This window comes from Siphateles boraxobius, unplaced genomic scaffold (assembly GCF_051911475.1).
Source record: "Siphateles boraxobius isolate OS27281-9 unplaced genomic scaffold, OSU_SipBor_1 9, whole genome shotgun sequence".
Lineage (NCBI taxonomy): Eukaryota > Metazoa > Chordata > Actinopteri > Cypriniformes > Leuciscidae > Siphateles > Siphateles boraxobius.
The window spans coordinates 862,337-882,974 of record NW_027509219.1 but is presented as its reverse complement, the minus strand read 5'-3'; the positions used below and the strand labels follow the sequence as shown (position 1 = coordinate 882,974).

General features: G+C 45.1%; 1 long non-coding RNA gene and 1 pseudogene across 2 annotated transcripts in view; one reads left to right on the top strand and one right to left on the bottom strand.

The window, feature by feature from the left end:
- The first annotated feature begins 2,382 nt into the window (after nt 1–2,382).
- Nucleotides 2,383–20,638, top strand: part of LOC143732554 (uncharacterized) — a 61,740-nt gene continuing 43,484 nt past the window's right edge. The window contains exon 1 of the long non-coding RNA XR_013201137.1: nt 2,383–2,439. This is a non-coding gene — a long non-coding RNA (uncharacterized LOC143732554). The remainder of the gene's footprint in view (nt 2,440–20,638) is intronic.
- On the bottom strand, nt 2,949–20,491 carry LOC143732544 (fibroblast growth factor receptor 1-A-like; annotated as a pseudogene). The gene is made up of 4 exons (XR_013201131.1): nt 20,330–20,491; nt 19,186–19,375; nt 18,842–18,986; nt 2,949–3,453 (listed from the first exon to the last, which is right to left on the bottom strand). The product of XR_013201131.1 is annotated as a fibroblast growth factor receptor 1-A-like (transcript).

Here is a 20,638-nt window from a genome sequence, read left to right as displayed (position 1 = left end):
GGCTGCTGCAGGAGATGATTCGGGAGAGGTCTGTACCGATCAGAGCGCACGCTGACACGGAGTTAGGGTCAAGCTCTGTTTATACCATGGTTTATACTCGACGCGTCTGTACGAGCGCGGCAAAAATGATGTGTTGGGTGCGCAAGACCCGCAAGACCCCATTTCGCTTTGCTGTGTGCACGGCTTTTCTTTGTAACAGCGCGCACGGCGCCGCATCCGAGGATGAACGACTTCAAGCCGAATCTGCCCGAGCTTGTACGTCTCACACAGTCAGAGCGTAAAAATACGGGATATTTTACGGGAAAATACTAAAACGGGAAGACAGCGGGAAAAGAGCTAAAATACGTGAGAAACCCGGAAAAAACGGGAGGGTTGACAGCTATGCTTAAGTATCAAAAGTAATTTTCTGATATTTAATGTACTTAAGTATTTGAAGTAAAAGAAAAAAGTTTTTTTTTTAAAGCAAGCGGTTAGAACTTTGATTGTGAACTTTATTGTGGCCTTTCGAAAGGGAACTACTCGGTTACTATCGTAACCTCAGTTCCCCGAGAGAGGGAACGAGTATTACGTAGCCGGCCACACTATAGTAACCTGGAGAGTTGTCGCTTCAGACGTTAAACCTGCTATAATGGCGAGTTCAGGGGACAATTATATGTAGATTCTTATATGTAGATTTATTTATTTATAATATTCAAAACACTGTAAATATGTTCATAATCTGTAAATCTGAAAATGTCTATTCTGACTAAACCCAACTGTGATACTTTTATTCTCATATATTGATATTTTTATTCTTATAATTTGTAGTATTATGTTTCTATTTGTATTTGTATATGTCCACTGGAAGCCTCAGTACCAAAACAAATTCCTTGTGTTTGCAAGCACACTTGGCAATAAAGCTCTTTCTAATTCTGATTCTGATTCTATTATAGGCTAAGGCCACGCCCCCTTTATGGGCTCTGACGTGTAATGACGTAGGGCTAGCTCATTGGTCGCACGCTCATTGGTTGCCGCAGCACAGCCGATGAGCGAGCCAGACCATAGACATATGTCTATGAGCCAGACGCTGAATGTGCTAACTGTGCAGCTGCAAATGCGAATGCGTTTTACATATAGGCTTCAGTAAATCGAGGAAAAGGAGTTTCCCCCCGGTCCTCCAATAGGTGCTTGCATGGCGGTTTCAGTTGTGCTTCCTCCCCCTTTGGCAACAAACAAGCATTACGCTGAAATAGAGCGTGCCTATTGCAATCTAGGAGCAGTGATCCACCAAACCTCCCTTATTGCAGCCGCACACATAATGACAAATATTACCAACAGAATCTGTTGGGACCAACGAAAAACCAAACCCAAAGTAAAATAAATGGAAATATCAAAAATACCCTATATACAAAATAATACATATGTAGACCTTTTACATTTTATGAAGGCCCTTGGATCTTCGGGAGTGACTGGCTCTGATGAAGTCCCTCAAGGAATTCCCTCAGCCAAAAATGCTGCTGCACTGCAAGACACCGGATGCTATTTAGTTATTTAATATGTAAAATGTTTGTAAAGTCAGGTAGCCTACACCCATGATATGCTCAAGCCTTACCTGATTGAATTATGTTTTTATATTACATTTTCAGCTGCTGCCACATTCTTTTAATGACCTAGCCTAGCCTACATGAAAATTAAAATGAGTTGAATAACATACTGTTCTTCCAGTTTCACCTCTGATATTATAACATTTGGGTAAGTTACTCCAAAATAGTTATTAATTACTAACTACAAATGACATCTTCAACAGTATATAATTAGATTAATGTAATAATTACTAGCTCTAGAATGTATTGGTCTAGTTATTACTAATTACTTTATAAATCCCATATCAACCTCAACCACTTGAACAATACAAGGAGAGACAAGAAACTGCACTTTTAATGCTTTCAAATTAGCAATATACAATTGCATGAATTATTCTTGAATTGACCAAAGTGTGTAGAGAGAGAAGGTTACAATAAAAATATACCTTTTAAAAATGTATGTTAAATCAACTATTATTTTATACAGAATTGTTCTGTGGTCTATGCAGTAGCCTATTTAATGTAATTACATCAGATTTTATTTTAAATTACAGAGGAATTAAGAGTAATCCCTTTAATTAAATTACAATATTTAGATTACTTGGTAATTAATTATACCCAACACTGTATATAAGTAATTCCTCTTTTTGTTTGGCGCTGCTGCAATGGTTACTCATAATATCTGCAGTCCATTGATAATGGCTTTTTATAGTTATGGTGCATGCGCTTAACTCAGTGTCAGACAACTTAGAGTTGATTGAACTAACTAATTTCAGCTGATCTGTAACCGAAAACTCAGAGTTTCCCATCTCAGGGTACTCAGAGTTCAAGTTTTAACTCAGAGTTGGTTGAACCTCCTTGTTGAAACAGGCCCCAGGTGAGCATTTTCAGTCTATGTTATGTTATGTAATCTGATTCATGTTTATACTTCACGTATGCCGTCAGTTTAGGATTTGTTACTAATTGCGGTTTTCATTTTCATTCAGAGCCACAAATGTCAACATCAGGCCCATCATCATCATCATCAACACCAGTTGAAACACAGGACAGTTTATTTGAACTTTTTGATAATCGTATCCGTGTAAACCCAGATGATACACAATGCTACAGCTGATGCCACAGTGGAAGTGAAAAAATACCTCAACGATGCGTTTTTGCCCAGAACTCATGATCCCCTATAACTTACTGGAAAGAGAGAGCAGTAATCTTTCCTCATTTGTATGTCCTTGCGAAAAAATATCTTTGCATGCCAGCAACAAGTGTCCCTTGTGAGATGATTTTTTCAAAGGCTGGAGAAATTGTCTGTAAAAAAAGAACTAGGCTAAGTCCTTCGACAGCAGAGAAATTAATATTTTTGAATACAAATCTATAAAAAGTGAGACATTGTGGCTTGATTTCTTTTATTAATATTCATTTTCATGACCAAAATAACATTATGCACAGTGAGTAGCCTACAGGTTACAAGCTTCACATAATTAGAAAAATACAATGATAAAAGATTAAAAAAACATTTTTAATGGCTCGTTGTCAAGGTTGTTTCAGATCAACACCTGCAAGTGACCACTAGGTGTCACCGTTGAGACGGTGTCGGATTGTTGTTTCGAAGCCTCGACACAATATGGCACATTTGCTTCAAATATTTCATTGTTTCACGAAGCCTCGATCTGCCCACCACTAGTAATAAATCACAACAGGTTAGCAACTGTAAATAAGCTTTGTAATGATTCACAACCAAACAGCAGCAGCAATGTACATCAACTACAAACAAAGCAAACCAGCAGAAAACAAGCCTTGCTTCAGTGGAGATCAGTGGATATACACTTCTTTTCCTTGAAGACCAATCCCAACCGAGCAGTCATCAGCAGAGGTGATCACCCTCACCTGGCTTTACCTGCACAGAAGGCAGAAAAACAACCACTACTGCAGCCTAGTGGCCTGACACACAGGTGTTTTTAGGTGTTTCCGTGTGGATGAGAAACTTTTAAAAAACAATGATACAGACGGAAAAAAAAATAATAAAGTTATTGCGCAGGATCTTCTGACAGGATCATTTTATTTAGTAAAATATCTCCGCCTTCACTGATTGGTCAGGTCACACTCAGTCATATTGTAACGATCGGAGAAAATGATAGACTCCCTTAACAGTTTTAAGGCTCTTTTATTAAAAAGCACCTCTGTTTTCGATGCTCTTGCTTCACATGGGAAAACATAACTGCGCAGGCACGTTCTCCAGAAGAACAGCCCACCCCTTAAAGCCCCACACAACCAGAACACATAACACATGAAAGAAAATACATGCATGTAGATTTTGAAAATAAACAGTCTTTAGACTTGCTACACTGCTCCCCCTTCACAAAGTTCCTCGACCTCGAGGGAACAAACAAAGTCCCTGAACCGTCGCGGCGACCTGCTGAGACGCTGAGGCCGCAGTTGCCATTCCTGTGTAACTGAAATCGGGCTATGCGAATGTGAGGTTTGCAGCTCAAGAACTGGTGTGGCTGCATGTGGGTCTTCCAGAGGACTGGAAGTGCTCGACTGGGGACCTGGTCCACCCTCCGGGGTAGGCACAACTGTAGAGGAGGCCGGTGTTTGGGCTGTAGAGGTACTTCCTCTATAAGGTGCCAATCTGTCTCGGTGAATGGCCACCTTCCTGCCCCTCGGAGGCAACTGCACTCGGTAAACCACTTCCCCGATCCTCTCCAGAACACTACATGGCCCAACCCACTTGGAATCCAGTTTAGGGCACCTGCCCTTCTTTCTCTGAGGGCTGTACACCCACACCAGCTCTCCCGCTGTGAAATGCTGCCCTTTTGTCTTCAGGTCATAATTTCGCTTCTGCCGGGTCCCCGCTTTTAACAACGGCTTCCTTGCAAAATTATGAGCGGCTTCCAATGAGTCCAGAAGCTTCCTAGCATACTCAGGGCCCGGGGGCACAGCAGGCGCATCCAAACATCCAAAGGGCGGGTGTGCAAGAGGTTGAGTCTTGCACAGCAGATCGGCACGCCATTAGGATAAATGCCAAGTGCCTATCCCAATCCCGCTGATGCTTGGCAGACACAATGGCCAGCTGTTCCGCCAGTGTCCTGTTAAACCTCCCAACGAGGCCATCACTTTGGGGATGCAAAGGGGTGGTCCTTGTTTTGTGAATCCCTAATTTTCCACACATCAGCGAGAAAACACGCGACTCTAAATTCCGGCCTTGATCGCTGTGTATGGATTCAGCGACCCCGAACCGACTGAATATGCCATCCACCAATGCGTTCACCACTGTCTCGGCTTCTTGGTCAGGCAGTGCATAAGCTTCTGGCCATTTAGTGAAATAATCCATAGCCGTTAACACAAACCTGTTACCCCTCTCGGAACATGGAAAAGGGCCCATTACATCTACCCCCACTCTCTCCATAGGGGCTCCTACGGGGAACTGTTGCAGGGGAGAGAGGGACTGGCCAGGCGGGCCCTTGCGGGCAGTGCAACCATCACACCCCCGACAAAAATCCTCCACATCCCTCCTCACAAGCCCCCAGTAAAAACTCTTTCTGACACGTTTGAGTGTTTTTAAAACCCCAAAGTGCCCAGACCCCACCGTCCGGTGGGCAGCCCTGATAACCCCCTCCCGCAGCGACCTGGGCACCACCACCTGTCACCTCCCTTCCCCAGTGGCAGGGTCTTTCCACTCCCTTTCCAACACCCCATCTTACAGACGCAGGGCTTTGAATTTTGTCCATAAGTTTTTTTGTGGGCAAAGAGAGAATGGCCACTTCCTCCCACAGAGGTCGCTGCTGTGTTTGGACCCACTGGATTACTGGGTGCAGGTCCGCATCTTCCTCTTGCAGCTGCCTCCAGTCCTCTACACCCACCGTCCCCACCATCAAAAAAGCCGGCTTATTGCCATGCTTGCAAACCACTGAAGCCCCACTGGCATCCAGTTCCTCCAGCTCTCTTTCCCTGGCTTCTCTTTTATTACAGTACCGACACCCGTCGGCAAAGCATGGCCGACGAGAAAGAGCGTCTGCATTTGAATGGCCTGACCCTGGACGGTGTACTAATCTCATATTGTATGCCTGAAGTTCCTCAATCCAGTGTGCCAGCTGTCCCTCTGGCTCTTTGAATGACATTAGCCATTGGAGAGCTAAATGATCAGTGTGTACAGTGAAAGGTAGCCCGCACAGGTGATACTTGAAGTGTCGGACTGCAAACAGCACCGCAACAAGTTCCTGTCTGATGACACAGTATCTGCGTTTGGCCTTGTTGAACGCTTTACTGTAGTAAGCCACAACTCACTCTCCCTCAACCCCAAGTCTGAGAGAGAACCGCCCCAATACCCACATTGCTGGCGTCTGTATCCAGAATGAAGGGCAGTGCGAGGTCAGGGGGAACCAATACAGGGGCTGTGACCAGAGCCTGTTTCAGGGCAGCAAAAGAGTTTTGACACTCCTCAGTCCAAGCGAAGGACTTATCCTTCTTCAGCAGGTGGAAAAGTGGGTCCGCGATGCTGGAAAAACCATGCACAAACCTCCTGTAATATGAGGCCAACCCTAAAAAACTTTTGAGCTGCTGTGAGGTTGTAGGAGCGGGCCAGTTGCTTACCGCCTTCACCTTCTCTTCCATGGGGCCAATCCCTTGGCCCCCCAGCACGTGCCCCAAAAACGTCACCTCCCTCCCAAACAAATGACATTTCTCTGGGTGCAGCTTCAAGCCAGACTCACTTATGCGAACCAACACACGCCTGAGTGCCTCCAACGAGGTCTGAAATGATCTGCCATGGAACAGGATGTCATCCAGGTACACCAGACACTCTGACCGCGGAATACCCGACAACACCCTGTCCATTAACCTGGCCAAAGTGGCTGGTGCATTGCACAGGCCAAAGCAGAGCACCCTGAACTGCCATAGCCCTCTGCTTGTACAAAAAGCAATTTTCGGTCTGGCATCGGGAGCAAGTGGTACCTGCCAATAACCAGTGCGCAGGTCCAGTGAAGTGAACCATGATGACCCTGTTACGAGGTCCAGTGACTCATCCACCCGAGGGATGGGGTATGAGTCCTTCCTGGTGACCTCATTAAGGCGCCTATAGTCATCGCAAAACCTCCACTGTTCGAACTGAAAAGCTTCCCAATCACCTTTACCTGCCAGCCAGTACTAACTCTGATAGAAAATCAGCAAATTCTTTGATAAAGTCTGTCTGGTGCCCTTGTGGCCTGTATACAGTAGCCAGCACAAATCTCAAATGTGATTTATCATTCACACTAAATAGTGTTGCATTAAAGGTGGGGTAGGTAAGTCTGAGAAACTAGCAGAAAACTGCTGGATTTTGAAAGTATCCAACAAGGATATAAGCACGTGCAGCAGTTACAAGTATAGGCTTGTAACTGGACTGCTTATTCTTAAAGTGGACTGCTTTTTAACATAATTTTAAAATCCCAAAGTAGGAGTAATACAAATAATAATAATAATAATAATAATAATAAAAGAATCTTACGAATTTCCATCTTCCTCAAATGAACATTCACTACATGCTTACAAAACATATTTCACTCTCCGATAAAAGAATGTCCATCACATCCTACATTATTTTTTTTGTGAATCAAAATGAACAGCATTTTGTATTATTAGCATGTCATGGTTTAAAGGGGCATTGTGCAGAGATGGGGGACTCGAGTCACATGACTTGACTCAAGTCGCAAATTTAAGGACTGGAGACTTGCTTGACCAGATTAAGAAAATGACTTGACTTTGACTTGAGATCCAATGACTCGAGACTTGACTTGACTTAAACTGTATGACTCGAGAATGACTTTATATACATGTTTATATAAATTATCGCATTCGCAACGTCAATTGATGAACAAAATGAAAGCAACGGAACCATTGACGCAGTCATCAGATTCTGCGCGATTGCGTGATGCTGTACAAGCCCAGAAAAAAACATCATCGTGGTGAGCGCGCTAAATACAAAAACATCTCCCAGCATTGTTTCTTTTTGGATATAAACACTAGAAATTGACCATATTCATACAATAAGATTTGCTGTACGCATAATAACTGGCAAGGGATATCGGACACGACCATCAGAACCTCGAACTTCATTCACCACGTCTAAAAGTAAGCTATGGCTTGTTTAACCTGTTTGTTATATGCCTAGTTAATTTACATTTACATTTAACATTTATTCATTTAGCTGACGCTTTTATCCAAAGCGACTTACAATTGCTATATATGTCAGAGGTCGCACGTCTCTGGTGCAACTAGGGGTTAAGTGTCTTGCTCAGGGACACATTGGTGTCTCACAGTGGATTCGAACCCGGGTCTCTCACACCAAAGGCATGTGTCTTATCCATTGCAAGTAAAATATTATGATCAACAGTGTCGAAAGCGGCACTAAGATCAAGAATAATAAAAATAGAGAGACTCCCGGAATCAGAAGCGATTAACAAGTCATTAGTAACCTTAACTAATGCTGTCTCAGTGCTGTGTAGTTTACGGAATCCTGATTGAAGGGGCTCATAGAGATTATTTGCAGCTAGATGGGAGTGCAATTGAATAGCAACAATTCGCTCTAAAATTTTGGCAAGAAAGGGAAGATTGGAAATGGGACGGAAATTATTTAGATTGTCAACGTTTGTGTCTTTTTTTTACTGAAGAATAAAGTAAACATAATTTCTTAATTTATCCTTGTAAAGAAACCTCATTGCTGAACTGCTACTCTCTGCTATCTCAGACGATGACATATTTTCCTGTCGGCCACCGTAACTTTTGATGGTTGCAATTCGTAACCTCCCCACTAAATGCCTCTAAAAATCACACACTGCACCTTTAAGGAAGGAGAGAACAAGAAAAATGAGAAGCAGAGATGAAAGCAGAGAAAATGGTGGGCTTTATTTGACTCAATATAGAAACAAACCAACAAAAACTTCCATAAGGAGGAAAAATACACAGTCAGGAGCAGGTGCCAGTACAGATGACAGGTATAGGACCACCCGGGCTGAACTGGAGCATGATGGCACTTCTAAAAAGACATGACCAGAAAAAACACAAATGTAAGGATCCTATAACAAAAAAGCTCTAAAATCTGATTTTTAGTTTAGTTCCATTTTTATTTAAACATTGAGAAAATAATCTAGGTTAACTGATATTATAATGCCGTTTTAAAGGGGTTAAAGAATAGTATAGTTTATGGAAAAAAGTTTGCATTGCTATTTTTATATATTAAAAAAAAACTATTCCTTGTATAAAAGCTAGTATTTACGGTAACACTTTATTTTGATTGTCAACTAACTCACATTAGAGTATTAGTAGACTGTCTGCTTTACATCTGCTATTATATAAATTTATTTAAAGTTTAACAAAAATTACATTTTTAGGGCCCTATGAAAAACCAAACTTTTATTTTGACGGGTTGCCATGGAGATCTTTGAGTTCTCTTTCAGTCGATAACGTCAGACGTAGTCGACGGTCGACTGAAATGGGATCGCGCTAGAGAGCCTATCATCTTCGATTACTATTGAACCAGCCAATGGAATTTGGCGTGCGTGATTGGCATCACACACTCCGCCCCCGCGGCGCGGGTATAAATACGGAAGTGGATGCACGCACTAGTTGCCTTTCGCTTCGGAGCCGTTCATCTTTGATGTCTCTGAAGAGTGCTGTTGTATTCAACGAGCGAGTGTGTCGGTGTTCTTGCGGGAAAACCTCTCCAGTGTTGGTGTTCTACAGCGTGGTGCAGCGGTGATCGCGAACTTCTCAGCTCTCAACTGCTGTTTTAACAGCATCAAATTTCTATTGTTTGTTTGTGTGTTGACGGTTGGTTAGAGGGCGAGAAGTGAGTGCTTCACTGTTGGTTGAAAGACTATTCAGTGTTTGCCGCGGTCATTCCCTGTATGCTCCGGCACTGGTGACGGTCCCATTTCCTAAAAGAGCAACACGGGTTTGAGTGCGTCTTTTTCAAGATGCCATTCCATCCGTGCATTTCTGGGTGCGGTCTAGCGCTATGTTTGGGCTTACAGCATGCCGAGGCAGCTTTCGTGGATGAGTCATGTTCTCACTGCGGGAACATGGCCATCTCGGTGTTGAGATCTAGACTCGCCTTCGTCAAAAGCGTTGGTGCAGTCCCCACCTCTGGGCCCCGCCCTTGTTCTTCCTCTGGGTTACCTTCCCAGAGAAAGACTGGGGTGCCGTCCAACCTGGGTGATCTGAGGATCACAGTTAGGGGTAATCCGCCAGGCCAGGCCCCGTGGGTCCCTCACTCCTCTTTCGCACCACAACCGGTGGAGCTCCCCATTGATCCCGCTGGTCCCTCTGTAATGGACAGGCCATCCGTGTCATTTGGGGACCCTCCAGGGGATACTATGTCAATCGCAGCATCGGAGGGGGAGCTGAACTCTGGAGATGACGACTCGGCTGCATTGCCTCCCTCCGGGAGACCAGTGTTGCCTCTTGACCAGTCGCTTCCTCTCTGCATGCCATGGCGTTGCTCCAGGTCCACCAGGCCCAGGCACTCATGAACATGCACGAGGGTAGTTCGGACCGTGAGCTCATGGGTGAGCTCCGCACTGCAACTGACCTCGCCCTCCGGGCGACGAAGGTTGCAGCTCGCGCGGTCGGTTCGGCGGTGTCCACACTTGTGGTCCAGGAGCGCCATCTCTGGCTCAACCTGGCCGATATGAGAGAAGCGGACAAGGTTCGGTTCCTGGACTCTCCCATTTCCCAGGTTGGGTTATTCAGCGACGCTGTGGAGAACTTTGCCCAACAGTTCTCTACAGCTCAGAAACAGACGGAGGCCATCCGGCACATCCTGCCTCGGAGGGACGCTGCTGCCTTCACCCGCCCGCCGAGGTCAGATCCTCCGCCTGTTCGTCGCCGAGGGCGTCCGCCCCCAGGCAGCCGCCTCAGCTCCTGCCAGACCACCGCAGCAGCCTTCACCCAGGTTCCGGCGTGGAGCCGGCCGCGGAAGGGGCGCCCAGCCTGCTCTAGGCGCTGCCAAGCCAGGTGGTAAGCATCAGCGCAAAAGGAAACGCTGGACGGGCTCTCAGGGATGGAGGAGTTGCTCGTGGAGTGGTCGCCGATCCACTCCCTCTGGCTGGTTGGAGGGCCGGCTGGAGTTTTTTGTTATGAGTGTCTGTTCCGACGCTGGCCCCTATAAAAACGGGGTCAGCGGTACCCACATATTCAGAAAAAGAGCAAATTTTCTATTCCTGAGTCCCAAGTGGACCAGTCTGGCGGTGTGACCCTGTAATAGCCTTACATCCCCCAGCTTCCCCTGGTCGCCAGCAGGCAGCTTGGGGCGTTCGAGGACCCGGTCATCCGCCTTCTCACGTCCCCCTGCCGCTAGTGGAAACAGGTAAGTGTTGCACTGCACACTAACACCACTATCTCTACTTTGCTGCCCCACCTCAAGCTCGGCTACCCAGCTCAAGTCAGTGATAATCATCACATTAGGTGTTGAGCAGATGTGCTCCTGAAAATTCAGTGATATACATCACACCGAGTGTGGAGCAGTGCTCCTGACTTGTGCGTGCTCATCTTATCCTGCTGGCGAAGGATTTGATATAGCCGCTCCTCCAGCCGGTATGAAGGCCAGTTGTAAACTCGTTCTTCGTGCTACTAGGTGGTGGGTCGTGACCATCTTGGCCCAAGATTGGTCTGCAGCTCCGACCTGAAAGACATGTGCTTTAGATCTCTACCTTCCGTACCGCAGGCCATCCTGTGTGTTGCGTGTAAGGGTGGGGTATCAGTACAGTGTCCTTCCCCTCGAGTGCTCCAGAGCCCATTGGGTCTTCAGGTCAACTGGAAGAGAGTAATCTCGCCCACGGGCTGAGTATCTCTTTTTCAGTTTTGGAGATGGACTCGGTCTAACACGTCTCTCCAATGAGAATGTGTTCAGCTGGTGTTGAAGTGAGAAAGGGTCCCACTGAAAGAACTTTCAGAGGCTCCTGGGGTATATGGTAGTCGCAGCCTTTGGCTTCCTCCATATGCGACCGCTTCAGCGCTAGCTTCTTGGTCGAGTCCCGAGGTGACCGTGGCAGAGCAGCTCACCCTGTGTGACTATAGTTCATCCCGGTCTGCTGCCAAACCCTCTTAAACAGAGGGGCCATGTACAAAGGGCGTGTTTTAACGGGGGCCTGGGCGACCCCCGACTACACGGGCATTCGTGCCTCGAGTTGTTAGACATTGCGACCGTTGCGCAAGCTTCCCTTGCATGTCACAACTCAACCGTCGCCTCCTCCTTGGAGTCAGAAGCTTCTGAGGACGCTTTGTTACACTCTTCCCGCTTTACTCAATCGTGCCGCCGTCGAGCCTCACGACAGTTATAGCCAGGGCAAGTGGAGACTCCATCCCCTGGGTCCAGCTGGGTCATGACCATTCCGGGGCCGCTCAGTTGCCCCCCCGGTTTCATCTTCCCGCCAGTGTTTGTGAAAACCGAGCGGACTACCCTTGGACAAACACTGGGTCTCATCTGCCCCAGGGGCCCGCAGAAATGCGTTTAACCCCAGTGAGCCTTCTAAAAGCGACTGCGACTCATGGTCGCCTTGCGCCTGCTCAAGTCAGTGAAATCATCACACTTCATGTTGAGCAGAAATGCTCCTGAAACTCAGTGAAGTTCATCGCACTCAGGTGTTGAGCAGCAATGCTCCTGTAGCTCAGTGAGTTCGTCACCCTCAGCTGTTGAGCAAAAATGCTCCTGTAGCTCAGTGAATTCATCACACGCAGTGCTGAGCAGAAATGCTCCTGGTGCTCAGTGAAGTTCTTCGCACTCAAGTGTTGAGCAGAAATGCTCCTGAAGCTCAGTGAGTTTATCACACTCAGGTGTTGAGCAGGAATGCTCCTGAAGCTCAGTGAACTTATCACACTCAAGTGCTGAGCAGAAAATGCTCCTGAAGCCCAGTGATCTTCACATGTTGTGTTGAGCAATGCTCCTGTCTTTTTGCGCCCGTCGCTTGCACCTACGTGCCAGTCAGGAGGAACAGGTCTTCATAGTTGCCCCTTATTGGCCCAACTAGACCTGGTTCCCATCGACAGCCTTCCTGACTTCCCCTGAAAACTCTTTCAGGGACGGGGCACGATGGCACCCGCGGTCTTACATCTGAACGCGGAGGTTCAGGTGGCTATCACAGGCATGTGATAGTTACCATCACTTCTGCGAGCACCCCCTAGAAAGGTGTAGCGAGCTTACGCATTTAGAAGTGGAACCTAGTCGTTGAGTGCGTCTTCTCTCCAGAGGAGATCCTGAAGGCTTTCGATCACTTCAGTGCTCTCTTTCATGCAAAATGGGTTGGAGTAGGCTGTTTTCCTTCACCCTCAGAATTATGTTGCCTCGGTGTTTAAACGACGCTCATCGTGTTGCAGAAGCACGTTCTGATTGTCAGGTTCCTGAGGAGCAAGGTCTTGTAAATCCTTGCGTCCCTCTTTATCCTCTTGGGCCTTGTCCCTGGTGCGACTGCACTGCAGAGACCGCCCCTGAGCCACTGCAGGCAGTGAGTTAAAAATTCAGTTATATCAGTTCTCCTGCTCGCGTGGTCTCTACTAGAGGGTAGGGACTTGCTCGCTTTCGGTCAACGTATTGTGCCTGGAGTCTGGGCCGACTAACTCTCACAAGCTGAGACCCCGGCTCGGATTGTGCCCAAGGTCCCTACCTCTCCCGTAATAGGAGCAGGTGGTGAGCCTGCAAGCGCTGCCCTGGAGGAGGCAGATCCAGCCCTGGCTTCTCTGTCCGTTCACTTGTACAGGTACAGAATGCAAGCCATAGACCTCAGACCAGCTCTACAAATATCTGTTGGAACTCAGCACAGAGGGAAGGCTGTTTCAATGCAAAGTTGCACTTAGTGCTTGCCTTGATTTCGGTAAAAATCCGAGATGCAACATGTCCACTTATGTGTTGAGCTCCTCTATGATGAGTGTAAAGTGCTCCGCCTGGGCGTTGATCATATGCTTTGCTAAACAGATTCTAGAGTTGGGGGCTGGACGACACCTAGTTGAACCGCTGCTTCCCGTGGGCTCCCTTCTCATGAAGCCAGTTTCACCGTGAGCCCGGTTCAAGTGTCGGCTTGCTGCGCCATTCCCCTCCTATGGACTGGATACGTGCGCCTTTCTACTCCAGTTGAGTTCCCTTAAAATTGAACCCTGTTGAGTTCCTCCACACCCCTCCGACGTCGGACGTGCGGAACGTCTGGTGTTAGGCCTACCACTCGTAAGCAGTGTGGAACCAGTGTTAGGCTGGGTCCATATGTTGCGGTCCCTATGGCGACCCCATATGTGTATTCTTCCACGATACGGCTCCCTGCAGCGAGCCCGTGTCTTCCCTCGGCAGAGTCTCTCTGCCGTCACTGTCCGGTGTGTCTCCCCCGTCTTAGGCTGGAGCCACCCCAGTGACATTCCATATGTTAGACTGCCCGATTTCCGCCCAGTTCATATGTGTATTCTCAATGTTACCTCCCTCTGGGTTGGATGTGGCTTCCGCAGCATCCCTTCCTTCCAATGTACGGGGAACGCTTTCCCAGTGGTCCTGTATGATGAGAAAATGGAACAACTGGTGCACGCTGGAACTAGACTATCCCACTCTTTTGCTGCGAGCCCCCAGATACCAACCAAAAAACGCCAGGCCCCACAACCACCAAAGCCTACGGGCCCAGCTCGCCCTCCCCCTCCCCCTGTGAGAGCTCTTCGGCCTCTGCCACAGCGCCAGGGCCCACACCCTCCTCCAGCGGCTCGAGGTGAACCAAAAACAACTGATACCAGCTCTCAGTGATATGTGTCGGGTCCCCGCTATGATAACAATAACTTTCTCAAATGTTTACAGAACAAGCGGGAACCCATTGTGCCTGTATGTTTTTCTATTGCTGTTCAATTACATGATAGAAAGTCTAAGGCCTTCAAAAGCCGTACAGCAAACCCATCTAATCTGGTGCCTATTACACGACATACCAAGATTGCTGTGGGGACAAAAAGTAAGACTGTTAAGTTAGCACTTTTAAACATCCGCTCACTTAAAAATAAATCACTTTTAGTCAATGACTTAATAACCACATACAACCTGGATTTTATGTTGCTAAATGAAACTTGGCTAGAAGAAAGTTGCAGTGCAACAGTCCTCAATGAAACAGCCCCTCCTAACTTTACTTTTATGAGTGTCTGCAGAGCTGTCAGAAGAGGCGGAGGTTTAGCTGCTCTTTATAAAGATGTCTATCAATGTAAGCAAATATCATTTGGGAATTACCCGTCTTTCGAATATCTGGGTATTGTGTTAAAAGGTGCTCCACGCATTTTACTTATCATTGTTTACAGGCCTCCAAAATACTCTCCAGCTTTTGCTGAGAACTTAACAGAACTGTTAAGTTCTATTTCCTCAGAGTTTGACTGCTTTGCCATTGCTGGAGATTTTAACATTCACATAGATAATGCAGAAAACAATATGGCAAAAGAAATCAAAACTGTTTTAAAAACTTTTGATCTGACTCAGCATGTACATGGAGCCACACATAATCGTGGACACACTCTAGATTTACTTATCAGTAAGGGTCTAAACATTTCATCAATTGTTATTAAGGATGTAGCACTGTCTGATCATTTTGGTATTTTCTTTGATATATTGATCTCTCCTGCCATTGAAGCTAGATCTGTGTCTGTCAAGAAGAGATGCTTAAATGAGAATACTAGTGTACTATTTATGAAGGCTATATCTTTAACACCAAGCATATCTGCTGACTCTGTTGATTTTCTCCTTGACTCTTTTAACTCAAAAGTTAAGAGTGTAATTGATGATATTGCTCCTGTGAAAGTCAGGAAGAAGAGTGGCAGACAAAAAGCACCTTGGAGAAACTCAACAGCAGTGCAAAATATGAAAAGACAATGCAGAAAAGCAGAGCGCATGTGGCGGAAGACAAAACTTGTAGTCCATTATAACATCTACAAAGACAGCATCCATGCTTTCAATAAGGAACTAAGCAAAGCTAGACAGACTTTTTTCTCGAATATTATAAACAGCAATATAAACAACACGCGCACTCTTTTTGCTACTGTAGAGAGACTGACAAACCCCCCAAGCCAGATTCCCAGTGAAATGCTCTCAGTGAGAAAGTGCAGTGAGTTTGCTTCTTTCTTCTCTGAGAAAATCAATAATATCAGAAAGGTGATCAGCTCATCCTTGAGTTGCGCTGGGGTCAGGCAGATCAAACAACAGCACGAGAAAGTAGCCACTATGTCTGATTTCGAAGAAATTGATGGCAAAATTTTGGAAGAAACCGTACAGCAACTAAAAACATCAACCTGCGCCCTTGATGCACTTCCCACATCTTTTTTCAAAAATGTGTTACACAGCTTAGAAGCAGATCTCCTAGAAGTGGTAAATGCCTCACTTCTCTCTGGGAGTTTTCCGACCTCCCTGAAAACTGCTGTTGTCAAGCCCCTCCTGAAAAAGAGCAATCTGGATAAGACCATATTAAACAACTATAGACCGATCTCAAATCTTCCTTTCATAGGCAAGATCATTGAAAAAGTTGTCTTCAATCAGCTGAACAAATTCTTAAGCTCGAATGGATACTTTGACCATTTTCAATCTGGTTTCCGACCGCACCACAGTACAGAGACCGCGCTCATAAAGATAATAAATGATATTCGCTTAAATACTGATACAGGCAAATTATCAGTGCTGGTACTACTCGACCTCAGTGCTGCATTTGACACTGTCGATCACAAAATACTTCTTGACAGGCTGGAAAACTGGGTCGGGCTTTCTGGGATAGTCCTAAAATGGTTCAGGTCATACTTAGGAGGCAGAGGTTATTATGTGAGTATAGGAGACCATAAGTCTGAGTGGACATCCATGACATGCGGAGTCCCTCAAGGCTCAATTCTTGCGCCACTCCTATTCAACCTGTACATGCTCCCAATGAGCCAAATAATGAGAAAGAACCAAATCGCTTACCATAGCTATGCAGACGACACACAGCTCTACCTAGCCCTATCGCCTAACGATTACAGCCCCATTGACTCCCTTTGCCAATGCATTGATGAAGTAAACAATTGGATGTGCCAAAACTTTCTTCAGTTAAACAAAGACAAAACTGAAGTCATTGCGTTTGGAAACAAAGATGAAGTTCTCAAGGTGAACGCATACCTTCAGTCTAGGGGTCAAACAACTAAAAATCAAGTCAGGAATCTGGGTGTGTCTCTGGAGTCAGACCTTAGTTTCAGTAGTCATGTCAAAGCAATAACTAAATCAGCATATTATCACCTGAAAAATATTGCAAGAATTAGATGCTTTGTTTCCAGTCAAGACTTAGAAAAACTTGTGCATGCTTTCATCACCAGTAGGGTGGATTATTGTAATGGACTTCTCACTGGCCTTCCCAAAAAGACCATAAGACAGTTGCAGCTCATACAGAACGCTGCTGCTAGGATTCTGAGCAGAACCAGAAAATATGAACACATCACACCAGTCCTCAGGTCTTTACACTGGCTGCCAGTTACATTTAGGATTGATTTTAAAGTATTATTACTGGTATATAAATCATTCAATGGCCTAGGACCTCAATACATTGCAGATATGCTCACTGAATATAAACCCAACAGATCACTCAGATCATTAGGATCACATCGGCTAGAAATACCAAGGGTTCACTCTAAGCATGGCGAGTCTGCTTTTAGCTACTATGCCAGCCGCAGCTGGAACCAGCTTCCAGAAGAGATCAGATGTGCTCCTACAGTAGTCACATTCAAATCCAGACTCAAAACACATCTGTTTAGCTGTGCATTTACTGAATGAGCACTGTGCCACTGTTCGTCCGACTGTTTGCACTGTATTTTATTTTATGTTTTAATTATTCTGATTTCTGTATTTTATCTTTTATTCTAAACTGTTTTAATTATTCTGATTTCTTTTGATTATTTTAATTTCTTCTATGTAAAGCACTTTGAATTACCATTGTGTATGAAATGTGCTATATAAATAAACTTGCCTTGCCTTGCCTTGCCTTGTAGGAACAGCAGTGGCCTAAGCCCTGGCCTAAGCCCTGTCCTTCCCCGCCTTAAATTTGCGGGGGCATCAGGAGGCTTTGGTTTAGGCACTGGAAGGTGGCAGCGTTAGTGGCGTGTTCAAAGGGTGATCCCATTTCAGTCGACCGCCGACTACGTCTGACGTTATCGACTGAAAGGGAACGTCCTGGTTGCGTATGCAACCCACCGTTCCCTGAAGGAGGGAACGGAGGACGTAGTCCCCTTGCCACTACCGCTGGACCACCGCTAACCCCAGGTTACTCTCGGCTCCTCAGCGAAAAGCAACTACTGCGTGCATCCACTTCCGTATTTATACCCGCGCCGCGGGGGCGGAGTGTGTGATGCAAATTACGCACGCCAAATTCCATTGGCTCGTTCAATAGTAATCGAAGATGATAGGCTCTCTAACGCGATCCCATTTCAGTCGACCATCGACTACGTCCTCCGTTCCCTCCTTCAGGGAACGGTGGGTTGCATACGCAACCAGGACGTTTCTGTGTGTTTATGATATGACGATAAGTTTTCTCAGTTGAAGCATTAAAAAGCTCATGAAGTGACTAAGGGGCTCTGGAGATAATGTTTATGCAATCATGTCATCATATAATGATGCGGTTGAGGCTGAAAACGTGTGTGTGTGTGTGTCTGTGGTAAATGAAATCATGCGTCTGTGCCATTCATTTAGTACAGAAGCCCTGAACCGCAAGGTGAGAAAAAAAGAAAAGAAAACTTATCTAGTTATTTCGACTTAAGTTGTTATTTTGACATAATATCTCGTTATTTCGACCTAATAAGTCGTTATTTCGACATAATGAGGGGACATTCTAATATGCATTAAGCTATATTTAGCGTTCTTATAATGAGTTTCTATGGGACGAAAATGCTTAACGTCAAACTAAACGCTTTACGTTCATATTCTGGATTTATCAGATTTTTTTTTGCATCCACTGACCAGTTTGTCGTTCGACATGATACATAAAAAAGTCATATGCATATTTGTATGATGTAAAAAGCATACACATGTGCGCAAGGATTTTTTGAATTCAAAATTAGTCTAAGGCAAGCGTTTACATTCTTAATTTTTTCCTGTTTGATTTTCCAGGTCTACACCACCCTTATCAATCCGGTTGAAATTTTTAATTTGGATTGAGCTCATACAGATTTTACATGAAGTCTTTTCGTTTGATTGACCCATCGATCTGATCACTAACAGATTATTTGAGTGCATGTAAACTGCTGCTGTTAAAAAAGGATATGAAACCATCAACCAAAAACACCACAAGAACCAAAGATACCTTTATAGACAGTCAACCATGCAGAGTGATGGGAGTGGCCGATAGAGTTCCCAGCCAAGCAGTTGTACTCTCCAGAACTCGATAAAGACACATTCCTGATCTGCAGTACCTCCATCTCCTTATCCGTAGTGTTGACGTCTGCCATCTAGAGAAAAGAAGCCGAAGAGATTCGAGAAAACCCACCAAAGGAGAGAAAGGAGTTTTGGCAACGAGTGTACTTGTTCATTTTTACTCACTTTATGAAAAATATTGTAAACTGTGTCACTACATTATTTTGTGTAGGAACATTAACTTACATTGATTTGCACACTTCTGTCAATCTCAGACTAGTGAAGAGGTTTTACCTTCAAGACTCGAACGTACGGCAGTCCGTCAGGGCCGACTGCTGCCTTTCACCTCGATTGTGCTTCAGCCACTGGATGTTTGCCCGAGGATCGCTGAAGACTTTACACTCAAACTCCACGTCACTTCCCACCACGACTGTACGGTTAGCAGGCAACCCAGCCTGGAGGATCGGCCTGTGCGGTGAACGCTCTGTATCACACACACACACACACACACACACTATATGCATTGTGGTTAAAATTAGCACAAATAACAAATGATTTTTACTCCTTTCCCTGATCATCCTTTTTCCCCTCTTAAAGAAATCAAAGTTGGGATCAGCATTGTAGAAAATGGGATATTCATTATCCCAGAGGCTGTAGGGAGCAGCCTATTTAACATGCAGACTAGAAACTCATTATATTTGTTGTAATTTTGCGAAAATTAGTGGAAATGTTTTTTGAACCCACAGCCAATCTTTCGGGCCTTCTGACCTAAAGAGGGCAAATACAGACAATCTGCCACTGGTTCTCACTGTGAGCAATGGAGTAAGTTGATACGCACTGCATATCAGACAGTCCAAAAGTATGACTCAAGAGTGCTTTTTGTGTGAGTGTTGGACAGGAGTGAATTGTTGCTAGAGCGATCATAATTATACAACTAAAGTACAATGACATGATCACAACTGTGCTGTGTTCACAGCTCTGTGCTCATGAACAACTCTGTGGCTGCACGGAAATGTTGCAACCTAGGCTTACTGGAAATATGTTCTTCCACTTGCATTTCTTGAAAAAAAATAAAACCTCTCGCTCACGAAAAACATTGAAAAAGTATAATGACCTTGCCCAAAAATAATGACCTTGACCAAAATCAAAAGTTGCCTGTCTATATGGGTTCACTGATTGGCTGATATGGACTTGATTGATTTATTTGGTAAATAATGAAAGAAAATATCAGTGTAACATAAAAAAGGCATCAATTAAGTCAGCCAATCAGTGTATGAAATGTATTACCTAATTACCACTGCTTCACGTAAACACTGCATATTTGCAATGGATCTTTTAACACACACCATCACAAGAATCCATGTGCCTGTCCTTGAAAATGACATTTACATCAACCTAACTTTTAAAATGTAGAGGTAAGACAAGAAATATGACTGACCGACTACGTCCAGCTGGTAGGTGTGATTGATGCTGCCGTATTTGTTTTCCACCAGGCAGGTGTAGTTGCCTTTGTCTGACGGAACCACCGACTCCATTATGATGGTCCACATGTGCTCCGGAACCTGTGCAGTAACAGATATACACATATCAGATAAGAGCTTTGAATGACACCAGGATGTCCAATCAGTACAGATTCCATTACCTCCATAACCTCATAATGTACAAATTACTATTAAAAAAAAAGTGAATCTGATTCAGAACTCTTCAATTATAGATTAAGACAAAATCTACTTGGATACCAACATAT